Source organism: Procambarus clarkii, chromosome 4 (assembly GCF_040958095.1).
Source record: "Procambarus clarkii isolate CNS0578487 chromosome 4, FALCON_Pclarkii_2.0, whole genome shotgun sequence".
NCBI classification, from domain to species: Eukaryota; Metazoa; Arthropoda; class Malacostraca; order Decapoda; family Cambaridae; genus Procambarus; species Procambarus clarkii.
Window position 1 is genome coordinate 17859731 of NC_091153.1, and position 3697 is coordinate 17863427.

Genomic DNA, 3697 nt, shown 5'->3' on the forward strand with positions numbered 1-3697 from the left:
CAAGTTGGAGAAGATACAAAATGAAGCCGTTGGGGGTCGTTGTGAGCCGCTGCTACCTTAATTTTTGCCCACACTTGTCTTGAAGACGTTTCTCTTCCAATAGAGCTAGTGAACTCTAGTCAATGTCTTTCCCTTTGTAACTCATCTGCAATGTATGTACCTTTACCTGACTAAAAAATCTAATCTAAATCTATATCTAATCTATATGCTTAGATATATGCAAATGAGAGAGTAATAGAGCGAAACCTTTAAAATACTGAACAATTTGGAGGATATTGATTCATACAATTTCTTCAAAAGGTCAGATGTAACACGAACAAGGAGCAAAGGTTTCAAGCTCAACAAGCCACAGTGTAGGAGTGACAACAAATGCTTTTTAACCCATACGATTATGATCATGGCAATAAGGTTTCTAAAACAGTAGGCATTCTTCCAAAGCCAGACACTGAACTATGTTCCTCGCCCTAACCTAGTCACTCAGCATTATTCACTCATTTATCTATGTCTTGTCTATTTATGTCTTAAAGGTTACAAGACGTACATTAGTCAATACAATTGGTGCTTAAAATGTTAAGGATCTCTTGTGAAACACGGGTATTAATAAAAAAATTTATTATGTAAAATAAATAAAAAAGGCCCAAGGGCCATGAAGTAACAAGAATGCAAGGCCGGCACAAGCTGGCGTAAGTAGAGAAGACGGAAGATTCTTCATATTAAAAGACCCTGCTTCTCCAAGATGGCAGTCACACCGTGCTTGCCCTGGACAATCACCATATGGAGAAGGACTGTTTACTGTGAAGGGAAGTCCACAAATGCAATGCCAGCATGAGTCAGTCTTGAAGGGTAAACGATGATGGCACCCTCACAGTAACACAAAAGCCGAGCAAGCCCAGTGAGGAAGACCTGTTGATGGGAAGGAGGAGAATCATTAGTCACAACAAAATCCACATAGAAACAAAGGAGAGAAAAAAAATAAAGTGGATGTCTTCTTTTTGTATAGACATAATAAATATTGCCATTTGGCTATGTATTTATATGATATATAATAGAATACAGCATAAAACAAAATAAGAAGGGTGATAGGAGAAGAAAAGATTAGTGTTCAGTGAGAATCCACAAGGTCTTCTCTGAATACTCTATTTTCTTCAAGGCTGTGGGTCCCTACAATTGCACCAGAGGTGGTACACACCCCTATTATTATATAAACAGGTGAGTACACACACGGTGTTAGCAAACTTAGCCTCCAAACACACACACACACATGGTATCAGCAAGCTTAGCCTCCAAACACACACACACACACATGGTATCAGCAAGCTTAGCCTCCAAACACACACACACACATGGTATCAGCAAGCTTAGCCTCCAAACACACACACACACATGGTATCAGCAAGCTTAGCCTCCAAACACACACACACACACACGGTATCAGCAAGCTTAGCCTCCAAACACACACACACACACACATGGTATCAGCAAGCTTAGCCTCCAAATACACACATGGTATCATCAAGCTTAGCCTCTAAACACACACACACACACACAAACGGTATCAGCAAGCTTAGCCTCCAAACACACACACACACACACACACACATGGTATCAGCAAGCTTAGCCTCCAAACACACACACACATGGTATCAGCAAGCTTAGCCTCCAAACACACACACACATGGTATCAGCAAGCTTAGCCTCCAAACACACACACACAGAAAATGGGGACATTGAAACAGTTGATAAACTTGATTTCAAGAGAGAGAGGTCACTATGGGGAACTTCAAATTTTTTTTAATAAGTAATTAGGCAGACTTGTTGCTAGACAGGGAAGTAAATTAAATGTATGCCAAATTTTGCAAAATATACAATGAAGGCACACAAACATTCATACCAAAACAGAGATGCAGGGCCAGAAAACAGGATTGGTTCAACAGAAATTGAGAGAGGGCCACAGACCAAAAGACACAAACATGGAATGAAAGACATTGAAAAACTACAAGCAGATGTCAACAAAGTTTTCGATTGGGCAGCAGAAAATAACATGATGTTTAACACTGATAAATTTCAGGTACTCAGGTACGGCAAAAATGAGGATCTGAAACATAATACAGGGTACAAAACACAATCGAATCTTCCCATAGTAGAAAAACAGCATGTCAAGGATTTGGGAATAATGATGTCCGACGATCTAACGTTTAGGGAGCATAACCAAGCAAATATTGCGTCGGCCAGAAAAATGATCGGATGGATTATGAGAACTTTCAAATCCAGGGATCCCATCACAATGGTTGTACTCTTCAAGTCACTTATGTTGTCCCGTCTCGAGTACTGCTCAGTATTCACTTCCCCCTTCAGAGCAGGAGAGATTGCTGAAATAGAGGGAATACAGAGAACATATACGGCACGCATAGACGAGATAAAACACCTAAATTATTGGGATCGTCTCAAACTCTCCAAATGTACTCTCTAGAAAGGAGACGAGAGAGATACCAAATAATATACACATGGAAGATACTGGAGGGCCAGGTCCCAAATCTACACAGTAAAATAACAACGTACTGGAGTGAACGATATGGAAAAAAATGCAAGATTGAACCAGTGAAGAGCAGAGGTGCCACAGGCACAATCAGAGAGCACTGTATAAACATCAGAGGTCCGCGGTTGTTCAACGTCCTCCCAGCGACTATAAGAAATATTGCCGGAACAACCGTGGACATCTTCAGGAGAAAACTGGACTGTTTTCTAAGAGAAGTTCCGGATCAGCCGGGCTGTGGTGGGTATGTGGCCCTGCGGGCCGCTCCAAGCAACAGCCTGGTGGACCAAACTCTCACAAGTCGAGCCTGGCCTCGGGCCGGGCTTGGGGGGTAGAAGAGCAGAACCCCATCAAGCAGGTATCAAAATAGAAAGAAGCCAAACCCCCAATCATACCAGCGATACAAAGATGCGAGAAACAACTATACAGCAGTAAGGGAAGAGGCAGAAAGAAATTTTTAAAAAGGGATAATGGATAAATGTAAAACAGAACTGGGCCTATTCTAGAAATTCATAAACAACAAATTGCAGGTAAAGGATAATATCCAGAGGTTGAAAATAGGAAACAGATTCACAGAAAATGATAATGCAATGTCTGAAACATTAAACCAAAAGTTCCAAAGTGTGTTTATACAAAATGAAATCTTAAGAGAACCAGACACAATAAGAATTTCTGAGAACATCATAGAGCGTATAGAGGTGTCTAGAGATGAAGTGGAAAATATGCTAAAGTAGCTAAGTAAGAACAAAGCAGTTGGTCCAGATGGAGTTTCACCATGGGTTCTGAGAGAATGTGCATCTGAGCTCAGCCTTCCACTTCACCTGATCTTTCAGGCATCCCTGTGTACAGGAGTCATAGCAAACATGTGGAAAAAGGCTAACATAGTTCCAATCTACAAAAGTGGCAACAGGGAAGACCCTACCTCTCTCAGTTATAGACCTGAATCATTGACAAGTGTAACAGTGAAAAGATTGAAAAAAAAAAATAATAAAAACTAAATGGGTAGAACACCTGGAGAGAAATTATATAATATCACACAGACAGTATTGTTTTCGATCTGGAAGATCCTGTGTATCGAATTTACTCAGTTTCTATGATTGAGCCACAGAGATTTTAAAGGAAAAAGGTAGTTGGGTCGACTGCATCTATCTAGACATAAAAAAG

At 40.5% G+C, this 3697-nt stretch overlaps 1 long non-coding RNA gene across 1 annotated transcript in view; it reads right to left on the reverse strand.

The window, feature by feature from the left end:
* Window positions 1-597: 597 nt before the first annotated feature.
* Window positions 598-3697, reverse strand: part of LOC138372027 (uncharacterized) — a 7675-nt gene continuing 4575 nt past the window's right edge. Inside the window, exon 3 of the long non-coding RNA XR_011230631.1 lies at window positions 598-903. This is a non-coding gene — a long non-coding RNA (uncharacterized lncRNA). The remainder of the gene's footprint in view (window positions 904-3697) is intronic.